Source organism: Sinocyclocheilus anshuiensis, unplaced genomic scaffold (genome assembly GCF_001515605.1).
Source record: "Sinocyclocheilus anshuiensis isolate Anshui unplaced genomic scaffold, SAMN03320099.WGS_v1.1 scaffold831, whole genome shotgun sequence".
NCBI lineage: Eukaryota > Metazoa > Chordata > Actinopteri > Cypriniformes > Cyprinidae > Sinocyclocheilus > Sinocyclocheilus anshuiensis.
In genome coordinates, this window is record NW_015542380.1 from 476897 (window position 1) to 489590 (window position 12694).

Sequence of the window (12694 nt, forward strand, 5' to 3'; positions counted from 1 at the left end):
ATGTAGTTCTATACATGACCATTCAAAAGTTTGGGTCAATAAGATTTTTTTTTTTAAATCCTTTTTTCAGCATAGATATATTACATTGGTCAAAATTAAGAGTAAAGGCATTCATAATGGTACAAAAAAATATATATATTTCAAATGAATCCTGTTTTTTGAGCTTTCCATTAATTAAGGAATCCTGAAAAAAAAGTAACAAATGTTTTCAACACTGATAATAATCGTCTCAGGTTACGTACGTAACCATGGTTCCCTGAGTAGGGAACGAGACACTGCGTCCTCTAGGGGTCGCTATGGCAGTTTTCGTCGACTAAAACTAGACGAAAATAGTCGTGGATAATTCTGACTAAAATAAGACTAAAATGCTCGGACTTTTTTAGTTGACTAAAACTTGACTAGACTAAAAAGAGTATGAACGTGACTAAAACTAATAAAAACTAAAATGACAGCTTCACACAAAGACTAGACTAAAACTAAAATTAAAACAGGCCGCCAAAAACAACACTAGTTTCAAAGCATTTAATGAACTGTTCATTTAAATTCACTTATTCGCGTTCATTCCAAACTTGTGTGAAATTCTATCTTCTGTAGAGCACTAAAATATTTTTTTTATTTTTTGGTTCATGCAGCTACAGTTAATTGAAGACTAAAGCTTTCAGACTTCAAAAAGGATGCAAAAGCATCGTAAACATGGTCTTATGATCTGTATTTGAAATTATAATTCTGAAAATAATTCGACTTGTGATTGTTTTCTAATGACAATCATCAATTTCACAAAACCAGTCTGAATGATTTGACTCATCTGGTTATTGAGTTCAACTCACTTGATGCAATTATTCAGTCCCTAACGGCTCACTGGACGGGAAGATTATCATTAAATAATGACTTAAATTTCTGTCAGTTCTTCACAAATTCTGTTGTATGGCTCCAGAACACTCACAATACAGTCATATTTATCATTATTATAATATTTTTATGGTGCCTCAGTTAATTTAATTGTAGAAAAGAATGATTTGTACAATCCTTTACAATTTCTTCTTTTGTGTTCAGCAGAAGAATGAAAGTCATAGAGGTTTGGAACGGCATTTGAGTGAGTAATTAATGAAAGAGTTGTCATTTTTGGATGAACTAATCCAATAGCAGCTTTTATCAGATTCTGTTCTCCCACAGTGCATCACACTGCAGGGTATGCCAATGTGAATTAGTGAGCAGGACCGGTGTGTGTCTACATCTGTTTCTTTCTCCGTATGGATGAGGTCTGTGTCTCACAGTAAAGCTATGACTCATGACTCTGTAGGCGCTTGTGTGTGATGTGTGTGTTGTGCCATCTGAATCACTGCCAATGATCTTTCACGTTCTGCTTCAATGAATGCCACCCGTTAATCCTGGTGAACTTTGACCTTTCGTGTGATTGGCTGATTACCGCCACAGTGGGACAGGAACTGTCTCTCGTGATCTTTTACACTCCTCTTATCTGTTTTCTCTTGGCACTTTTACTGGTGAACTGAAGAGTAACAGCGACTGTGTAGAAGTGTCTAGATATGATGATGTTTTTGCAGTGATTTGGAGCTTGGGTGCTTACGGTTGTTATGTATGTGTGTGTGTGTGTGTGTGTGTGTGTGTGTGTGTGCAGATGAGCTCTTGCAGCAGCAGGGCTCTGACTCTGCTCTCCACAGTGTTTGGGGCGTGCGGACTGCTGTTGGTGGGGGTTGCCGTGGCGACAGATTATTGGCTGCTGATGGAAGAGGGAATCGTACTGCAGCAGAACCAAACTGTCGATGTCAAGATGGCCTTGCATTCTGGCCTAGCGACCCCTAGAGGACGCAGTTCAAAGTTCCCATGAAAATGTTTCTTTAGCAGCACATCAGAATATCAGAATGATTTCTGAAGGATCATGTGACACTGAAGTCTGGAGTAATGGCTGCTGAAAATTCCATCAAAGTACCATCAAAGTAATTTATTACATTTAGATTTAAAATAGAATAGAAAACAGTTATTTTAAAATGTAATATTATTTCACAGCATTACTGTTTTTACTATATTTTTGATGAGCAAAACAGACTTCTTTCAAAAACATGATATAATTTTTACCCACCCCAAACTTTTGAACGGTATTGTAAATATAAAAAATATTTCCACTGTTTACACTGTCTCACTGTTTTAGGTACAGGTCTCACTGTTTTAGGTACACCCCAAACTTTTGAACGGTATTGTAAATATAAAAAATATTGTAAATATAAAAAATATTTCCACTGTTTACACTGTCTCAATGTTTTAGGTACACCCCAAACTTTTGAACGGTATTGTAAATATAAAAAATATTGTAAATATAAAAAATATTTCCACTGTTTACACTGTCTCAATGTTTTAGGTACACCCCAAACTTTTGAACGGTATTGTAAATATAAAAAATATTTCCACTGTTTACACTGTCTCACTGTTTTAGGTACAGAGAAAGGTAGATGTGTGGCCTCTGAGTATTTCACAGAGCCAGAGATTGAAATCACCACAGAAAACACTGCAAATATCCTCAGTGAGTGAACGTACTTCAAATCAAAGTAACATGTCCACATTTACACGCACAGCTCTCACACACATGTATTTACTGTTCTGGCAGAGATGGTGCGGACAGCTACGCCCTTCCCTATGGTGTCCCTGCTCTTCGTTTTCATGGCCTTCATCATCAGTAACGTGGGTCACATCCGTCCGCAGCGCACCATCCTGGCCTTCGTTTCTGGAATCTTCTTCATCCTCTCAGGTAGTGGGAAACCTTTCCTTCTTGTAAGGTGGACACACCTGGTGCAATCAATCCATAATTTGTGACCCTTTATAATTCTATTTGTACATATTATATAACACTTTTAGGATATAGGATATAATTACGTCATCACAAATGGGCCTGGAGGAACATTCTTTTGAATTAAGTCTCTTTCTAAAATTCTCTTACCGTTAAAAATAGTTCATAACATATTTAATACAGATCCTTTTTTCAGGAAGATTAAATTTGTGAGGATTTTGTGTTCTGTACTCACCAGAATGCAGCAGTACCATCTGTATTACATTAATGATGTCTCCTCCATAATAATGTCTCCATCATAAACCTGTGTATGAGCATGAAATCGCTCCATCTGTTTATTTAGCAGTTTTAGGAACCAGTGGAAGTTTCTTTGGAGGAAGTGCTGTATTTTTATTGCATTAGTTATTCTGTAAAATAACACATCTATCATACGAGTAGGATATCTTAACCCTCTGTCACATGAGAGCTCTCATTACACGATTGCATATCTTTTGCTCTTATTATTTTCTCACGTAATGTTCTAACACAGAGCAAACACACAGTCATTTATTCATGTAGGCACAACTGCCTGATGTGTCCTATCATGTAAATGTGAAGATTAAACTCATCAGTCAATGGTGCCAGATTTATTTTTCAATAAGATACCTCAAATATCTGAGCATGCAGTTCAGTGCTGCACCAGCAGAGGTCAGCAAGATTATAAAATATAAAACATGTTCAATTAGAATCAGACAGAGACCCTAGTAGGCATTGCAGCACAAATTTGTCTAAATATAAAGAGCTCATATGAAATTACATTTAATGATTGATTATTATTGTTTGTTAACTTAAACTAACCATATAGTTACACTATTCAAGTTACACTATTCGAGTAGGATGTCTTATCTAATTTTTTAAAAATCCTGAAACCTAAACATTTATGTACAGAGTTTGAATTTCCACAATAAAAACCTAGGATTTAGCTATATTTTAGGTATATTTTAAATACTTAATATTTACAAAATATGTTCATTTCTAGGTCCCTAAAACCAGCACATTTGTGACACTGAAGCACAAGATGCTCTTTGGATTAAATATTTAAACTTTAAAGTTACTTTTCACTTTATATATTTACTATTTACAAAATGTGTTCATTTCTAGGTCCCTAATCAAACCAGCAAATTTGTGACATTGAAGCACAAGATGGTCTTTGGATCATTCTCAAATCATGCTGGAGAAAATTATCTACTTGTGGACAAACTTGTGGAGTTCATGCACCTTGAGTGCTGCTGTCATTACATATAAAAAAAAAATGTTATTAAAATGAGAGAATTTTAATAACATTATAAGAATTATAGTATTAATAGAATATTATAATGACATTAAAAAAAGCGCTAAATAAATGCATTTTCCCTCGTGAACTAGGTTTGAACTCCACTGTTAACAGGCATAAAATAGCACTTATATATCAGTCTGCAGTGAGAGCCTAACCCTAACCTGAATATAGAACTTATTTGTATGCAGATGCCACTGTTGTTTACTGCATCGCTGCCTCAACCTTGCACACGGCCAGAAAAGACCTTCAACTTTATCGAAAACACCTCTCTCCTCTTGCAGCACAAACTTCCTGACAGGCCGCCTTTGAAAAACACCTTTTTACTTGTCCTTTTCTCTCTGTGTTCTCTATCAGCCTGCTGCTGAATATGTAATGGGAATTTCAGACTGCTCGGGGCTGATAAAAGTGCTTCAGTTGAAAGAAGTCATTAAAAAGTAAAGATCATAGTGCCGTTACATGGAGCGGCTGTGAAATGTAGCTGATGTTTGCAGGAATGTTGTGTTTTTGTTTTGTGTATGTCATTCGGCTGTTGCGATAAATATTACAGGCATTTCTCGGTTTGTGCACGTTGTGTGAGCTTTTCTCACCCTGTTCCTTTTACAGTTTTGCCATCATTCTCTGTCCAAACCCGCACACATACTCACATTCCTCTGCTACGCACAATCTGCTTGCCTCTGCTTGTTAAAGGTATAGTTCACCTTGTAGATGTTCATGCGAACAAATGAACACAAAGGACATCAAAATTGGATGAAAAGCCATAAACCGGCCATCGCTGTAATGAACTTGCAGGAAGACAAACTCTTAAAGGGGAAACACCCCGCCACCGGCAACTAAACACCCTTAAAGGGGAAACATAACAAGAACTGTATGTGAATTCTGCCACATCTTTAAGTGTATGCCGCCACAACCTAAAAATTCAAATTAGATGAAAATGTACTCTCTCTCAGGCCATCTTAGATGTAGATGAGTTTGCTTCTTTATCTGAACAAGATGAGAAATTTAGCATTACATCACTTGCTCAGTATGGATCCCCTGCAGTAAATGGGTGCCGTCAGAATGAGAGTCCAAACAGCTGATAAAAACATCACAATAATCCACAAATAATCTACACGAGTCACTCAAATCAAATCTATCAACTTCATATAAGTCCTCTATCCATAATATTTCTTTTTCTGGTGAAAAAGTCATCTCATCTGAATCAGGAGAGAAATATGCACAAATCAAGCACAAGTGAAAACAGCCCAATATAGTTCTTAACAAATATGTTTTTGATGTGAGAGGACAACAGGAGATGGACTCACTGGAAGAAACATTATTATGGATTATGGACTTATATTTTGGCTGGAAGCGATGGTTTAAAGTTACAACATATTAATGAGGGATTTGTTTATTACAAACATACTTCTTTTGCCTTCATAAAGCATTAATTGATGGACTGGAGTAGTGTTGATTACTTGTGGATTATTGTGATGTTTTTATCAGCTGTTTGGACTCTCATTCTGGCGGCACCCATTCACACTGTTGTTTACTGCATCGCTGCCTCAACCTTGCACACGGCCAGAAAAGACCTTCAACTTTATCGAAAACACCTCTCTCCTCTTGCAGCACAAACTTCCTGACAGGCCGCCTTTGAAAAACACCTTTTTACTTGTCCTTTTCTCTCTGTGTTCTCTATCAGCCTGCTGCTGAATATGTAATGGGAATTTCAGACTGCTCGGGGCTGATAAAAGTGCTTCAGTTGAAAGAAGTCATTAAAAAGTAAAGATCATAGTGCCGTTACATGGAGCGGCTGTGAAATGTAGCTGATGTTTGCAGGAATGTTGTGTTTTTGTTTTGTGTATGTCATTCGGCTGTTGCGATAAATATTACAGGCATTTCTCGGTTTGTGCACGTTGTGTGAGCTTTTCTCACCCTGTTCCTTTTACAGTTTTGCCATCATTCTCTGTCCAAACCCGCACACATACTCACATTCCTCTGCTACGCACAATCTGCTTGCCTCTGCTTGTTAAAGGTATAGTTCACCTTGTAGATGTTCATGCGAACAAATGAACACAAAGGACATCAAAATTGGATGAAAAGCCATAAACCGGCCATCGCTGTAATGAACTTGCAGGAAGACAAACTCTTAAAGGGGAAACACCCCGCCACCGGCAACTAAACACCCTTAAAGGGGAAACATAACAAGAACTGTATGTGAATTCTGCCACATCTTTAAGTGTATGCCGCCACAACCTAAAAATTCAAATTAGATGAAAATGTACTCTCTCTCAGGCCATCTTAGATGTAGATGAGTTTGCTTCTTCATCTGAACAAGATGAGAAATTTAGCATTACATCACTTGCTCAGTATTGATCCCCTGCAGTAAATGGGTGCCGTCAGAATGAGAGTCCAAACAGCTGATAAAAACATCACAATAATCCACAAATAATCTACACGAGTCACTCAAATCAAATCTATCAACTTCATATAAGTCCTCTATCCATAATATTTCTTTTTCTGGTGAAAAAGTCATCTCATCTGAATCAGGAGAGAAATATGCACAAATCAAGCACAAGTGAAAACAGCCCAATATAGTTCTTAACAAATATGTTTTTGATGTGAGAGGACAACAGGAGATGGACTCACTGGAAGAAACATTATTATGGATTATGGACTTATATTTTGGCTGGAAGCGATGGTTTAAAGTTACAACATATTAATGAGGGATTTGTTTATTACAAACATACTTCTTTTGCCTTCATAAAGCATTAATTGATGGACTGGAGTAGTGTTGATTACTTGTGGATTATTGTGATGTTTTTATCAGCTGTTTGGACTCTCATTCTGGCGGCACCCATTCACTGCTGATGATCCAATGGTTAGCAAGTGATGTAATGCTGAATTTCTCCAAATATGTTCCAACGACAAAAAACAACTCTTTTACATCTTGGATGGTCTAAGGATGATGAATTTTAAAGCAAGTTTTCATTTTTGGCTGAACTATTCTTTAAAGTTGCAATCCTGGTCCAAGCCTCTGCTCAATTCAGGTCAATTCATACTATCTCAAACAGCCGTTTATGAGCACTATTAATTACAAATATAAACTAAGCTATTAAAAACTTGCGATGTACAGTCTCTGGGCTCACAGCATCCTGGACACCAATATTTGAACGATTCAAAATAGTCTGACCATCAGTCATTTCAATATGGATGTAAAGGTTAGGATTATGATTTTTTTTTATATATATTCCAGCACACATTAGGTGTACAGTATGTTAGCATCGTTGTTTGCTTTTGGCATCTAAAAGAGTGTTTGGCGTTGGACATGTGATGTCAAACTTACCAAGCAGATTTATCTCCTCTGTCCTCCATGCATCTCTCCTAGCCTGCTGTGCCTGCAGTGAGGAGAGTTTGGGGATGTGATTTATTTAGATGGAGCTGATGTCCTCTCATCAGTGGCCGGGCAGAGCCCTGGAGTGTGTACAGTATTTGTGTGTGTCTGTTGAGTTGGCTGAGGGTGAGCGGTGAGTCCTCAGGGGCCCGACAGGAAGTGCATCACAGTGCAGTTATTTAATTATATTGTTTAGTTCTGTTGTTCTAGTTTTCTTGCAGCTGCATTTAATATTTGTTATTCAGCAGGTGGCATCTTGGTGGTCTGTTGATTTTTCTTCACTGATTTGCTCTCTCTCTCTCTCTCTCTCTCTCTTTCTCTCAGGGTTGAGTCTGGTGGTGGGGTTGGTGCTGTATATCTCCAGTATCAATGATGAAGTAATGAACAGGCCGCGGGAGCCAGAGCAGTTCTTCAACTACCGCTATGGCTGGTCCTTTGCATTTGCTGCCAGCTCCTTCCTGCTCAAAGAGGTCAGAGGATGAAATTTCAGTCCAAAATATCAGTGCCTTTTTTGGTTGTCATTTTTTGCTCAGAGTAAATTCAAGCCCCCTTGAATGGCCAAGATGTAGTCATATTTCTTGTGAAAGCTTCAATGACTTGAACGTATCCATTCTTCTAGACTCGAGGGGCTTAACAAATGATGGTACTGTAATTATGTCACTTGATGCTGCTGAAGCAGATGCTTTTAACATGACCCTGCTTTGACATACACTTCAGTTGAAGGCAGGAGCTTCGAATGTGCTCTTTATGTTTTATGAATGAGAAGCTTCAGATGTGCTCCATTTTAGTTGCTACTCGGGGTCTGAATACTGTATTTAGAGCACTTAATCATATTGTTTCATTGACTGCAATAGGAAAATGTTAAGTAACCTGAGCTCAAGGAGGTCAGTTTAAGAGATTTTCAACATGTATATAGGGTACAACGGGGCTAAAGGCCCGCCTTAAGAAAAAAATGTGCTATTCACTGTGCCTAAAATGTATAATTGCAGAAAAAATATATACGTTGAATTGAACATTAATGGAGCAACAGAATTTGTCTAGAAATTAGAAATCTTATAAATGTATGAGGTGGCAAGAGGGGTCTTTTACCCCACACACGGGGTAAAAGGCCCACCAGCAAAAAATTTTTTTTTAATAATGTCTAAGTTAATACTTGTTCAAAACAATCACTTTAGCGAAGTTTGTACTATTTTCTGCTTATTTTGAAAAATAAAATAATTAATTTTTGTTCAATAAATATACTGTCATTAAAATGTTAATATAAAATTATATATTTTAAAATACAGAAACAAAATCATTTTAATAAGTAGCCTAAATATTCTGAAAGTATTGAAGGAGATCCAATAATAATTGAATATATATTTACAGTAGTAACAACAAATTATTATATGATATGATTAATATCATGTTTTTAAATATGATGGTTTCATTCTAAACATGGTGATTATCTCTAATATGGACACCCAACATAATATATGATATTTACCATCTGAATCTAACCATGTCATGTCAACAAAAGGAAAAGTCAGCCATCTATTAATTATCATGTTAATTACTGGGCGCCTTTAGCCCCAACAGCAGGGCTGCTTTTTACCCCAAATACCATACTTTTACATATTCTTTCGTTATTTAAAAACTGTTGCTTTAATTATCTTAAACAAAACTGAAAATCATAAAGAAGACCTTTGTCTCAAAATATATGCATTAATTTTAGCGATTCTCATTTGCTACTTAAATCTACAACATTTTAAAAAACATCAAATATTAAATCAAGTAAGAACAGAATCAACTTTGCACTGCTGCGCGCGATCGCGTCAAAGATCAGACAAATATACACGTGCATCTTGAAAAGCGGATGTTTTGGAAAGTGCTACGCCACGTTTTTGTGCCATCTAGTGGTTTAGATGAAAATAATATCAAAGGCGCCTTTTACCCCGGGGTGCCTTTAGCCCCGTTGTACCTTATTTATTTCTTTTTCTTCACATGATAACCTCATAAGATTGGGTTTTTAGGTTTTCAGATATTTCTGATTGAAGTGTAGATGTTATCGAGGTGATTATGAAAGTCAGAAGAAGACGAAGTGAATGATGGAGCAATCAGAGCTGCAGATCTGTCAGCCGTTCTTCTGTGTGCCCATAAAGTGAGGATTAAGCAAAATTGAAGTTCAAGCTCTGACTCTTTTTTTTCTGCTTGATTCAGCAGGATCCTTTTACTATTATGATCGCCAAAGGAAACATTAGTTTGTCAGTGTGTGTGAGAGAGAGAATATTAGAGCAAGAGCAAAGAGGAATTGCTATAAAATCACCTTGAAGGCTATATTCACCTCAGGTTTTTCTTCGTTTAATGAAGAGTGTAGTCGCGTAACCACAGAACAGTATTTCCTATGCATTCTGCTGTTATTTCAAACCTGTCATAAATGCTTTATTGATTTGCCATATTTACCCAAAGTAAATAAATAATTAAACATATACTGTACATACATACCTAAATAAATCTGTCATTTCTTTTGTGCATATTTTCAAACTATATATAATAAATGTAACATTTAAAAACACTTTGAAAAGATGAGATTACTAATAAATGTAAATAAGAAATTATTAATCATTATAAATAACTCCACAGGTCTGCAGCATTATTCTCATAGGCTCACTTCTGATTTTATTAGGATAACCAAATCATCTTCCCATAACTTATCTGTTAATACTCTACTGTTTAAAAGTTGGTATTAGTAAGACCTTTTTATTTTATGTAATAACTCTTATTTATTAATGTTGATTTAAATTGATCAAAAATTGTCAGTGAAGACTTCTACACTGGTACGAAAAAAAAATTACTAAAAATATATATATAAATGCTGTCCTTTCCACATTTTCCGCACAAATATTAAGCAGCACAACTGTTTTCAACATTTATAATAATAAAAAAATTTTCTCGAGCACCAAATCGGCGTATTGGAGTGATTTATGAGGATCAGCTTCACCATCACAGGAATTAATTACATTTTACAATATATTCAAATAGAAAACATGTATTTTAAATTATAATAATATTTCACAATATTACTGTTTTACTTGGTGAGCTTAAGAGACTTCCTTTAGAAACATTAAAAAATCTTACCAATCTAATGCATTGTTGAGAAACACAAAGATGTTCGCCAGACAAAATAAAAGAAAATGTGGTAACACTTTAGTATAGGGATCAGTTCTCACTATTAACTAGTTGCATGCATATTATTGCCTATTATTATTGCCTGTTATTACTATTATTAACATATTCTCTGTTTATTAGTACTTATAAAGCACATATTCTGCATGACAATATTCTACATCCCTAATACCTAAACTATTAATAAGCAGCAAATTAGGAGTTTATTGAGGCAAAAGTTGTAGTTAATGGTTTGTTAATGTCAAGAATTGAACCTCAAAATAAAGCGTGACCGAAAATTTAAAACAAATTTGTCCTGAACATTTGGAATGTGTCAGTTAGGACATCACATCTCTTCTCTCTCTCTCTCTCTCTCTCTCTCTCTCTCTCTCTGTTAAACTCTTTCTCTCATTCTCTCAGGGTGCTGGTGTGATGTCAGTGTATCTCTTTATGAAGCGTTACACTGAAGAGGAGATGTATCGGCCTCACCCGGCTCTCTATCGCCCCCGCCTTTCTGAGGGCAGCAACTACAGCAGCCAGTACCTGCACCCAGAGACCTGGCCTCCCCTCCAGCGCGCTCGGAGCACCTCCGAGATCTCCAGCGACATCTCCATCCAGCTCACGCACAACCCCCAGCCCCCACTGAAGATCAGCGGCCAGCAGAGCACATCATCCCCGGGAATCACCGCTGCGTCCATCCCCACCTCTGGAGCTGGATACCAGCTGCAATCACCAGGTTCTGCAGCTCCATTCCCTCACAACCATCCCCTCCACCCTGGGGCGCACGGGGCAGCTGCAGCATCCCAGACCCTACCTCTGTCTGCGGCTCCCGCTGCAGTGCCACCCCCACACTATCACACACATATGCGCATGAGCGCCTCACCATGCTAAACGCAGACAGAAGAGAAAGTTTACAGGGTGTATGTTTTTACTGAGATAATGCATAAAGAATGAGAAACAGAAATATGATGTAAGGCAAGATGTAGTTTTTTATATGAGAAAAGGAAGTTACTGTTTGTAACAAAAGGCCTCTTTCTAAGACTGAATGTTGTGAAATTGTAGCATATTAAACTGCAATGGATCGAATGAGGGTTCATGCAGAACACTTGACAATCGCACACAACAGAACTGACAATTCATGTATTTAGACATACACATTAGAGCACATAAGAGAACTATTGCCTACTATAGGTGATAGAAAAAAAAAATATATATATATATTACTGAACTTAAGTTATTTCTCATCATGGAATCTGTGAATTGTTAGTTTTAGTATTAATATTATCATTAAATGCTAAAGTGGGAATTACTTGTTACTGAACAAATTTTAAATGATGAACATATTGGGGTTTTTTTTCAAAGAGTTGAGAAATATTGAATATTTCTTGTATAAATACTGTGTACTGTTGTGTTTTGGCAGTGATTTGGTTCACTGCCTTTCTGCAGAATGTTGACAAATTTTAGTGGGAAAAAGATTAAAATCATTTAAATGTTCTTATTTTGTACGACTCTTTTTTAAATATCATATGTAGGTCCAACAGAATAAGCACTTGCCTGACGGCATATTTTAAATGGTCAGCGCTCACAGCGCCCTCTAGTGGTTAAGAGACTGTATTGAAGCAGCAGCTTTAAGCGCTGTCCGTGGTGCTGAAATCGTTCAAGTCAACGCAGAGCATGCGGCAAAAAAAAATGTTTGTGTAAAAAAAAAAACTGTAACCATACAACATCATTGTGAATGAGTATAACAAATCACAGCTACAAATAGATGTTGACCAGATTAAAACTGTTAGACTATGAAACGACAATACCTATTACACCAGAGACTAACTCTAACGATAAAGTGTTATTGGTTTTTTGTTGTGTGTTTGTATCTATCCCTTGACTATGGGTGTGAGATGAGGTGTAAATTTAAGCACTACTGTATGTATTGATCTTAAAACTTAAAGGGTTAGATTTAAGTGTTAGACTTAAATGGATATTTTTCTTACAAAAACTCTTCGATTCGCTACAGGAGGCCTTTATTCTCCCCCCCCAGAGCCGTGTGAGGCACGTTTTATTATGGATG

General features: G+C 36.7%; 1 pseudogene; it reads left to right on the forward strand.

Annotated features, from left to right (window-relative positions):
• Nucleotides 1–1184: 1184 nt before the first annotated feature.
• LOC107692564 (voltage-dependent calcium channel gamma-7 subunit-like) lies at nt 1185–12091 on the forward strand (annotated as a pseudogene).
• The last annotated feature ends 603 nt before the right edge of the window (nt 12092–12694 follow it).